We start from the raw sequence: 425 nt of genomic DNA on the forward strand, positions 1-425 counted from the left end.
CTTTCACGGAGTTAATAATTCTAGGCCGAACCTTGTTCTTCTCTGTTCAACATGTTTGTCCAGTTAATAAATGTTCTTGAGAAACGAGAAAAAAAAACTAAAAAGGGAAAGAGTGAGACCGCCTTGAAAGTCCTTGACAACCTTAAGAATAAAAAGAAAATGGGGGAGGAGATCATAAATGTTCAAAACATTCGTTATTGTCTAGGACCTCTGTCTGACATTTAATCTCATGGCTACGACAGACTTTGATACGGTAAGAACTCGATCGCTACTTAAAATATACCTAAACCTAACCTACACTGAGAACGACAGAATTTTTCGGTATAGTGTGCTCATTGAAAGACTGAACGATATAAAACAAAAATAACTTTTACAAACACATGTTTTTTTACCTAATAATGTTTTTTATACCTAAAGCTAACCTA

The sequence above is a fragment of the Frieseomelitta varia genome, unplaced genomic scaffold, assembly GCF_011392965.1.
Source record: "Frieseomelitta varia isolate USP_RPSP 00005682 unplaced genomic scaffold, Fvar_1.2 scaffold_290, whole genome shotgun sequence".
Lineage (NCBI taxonomy): Eukaryota > Metazoa > Arthropoda > Insecta > Hymenoptera > Apidae > Frieseomelitta > Frieseomelitta varia.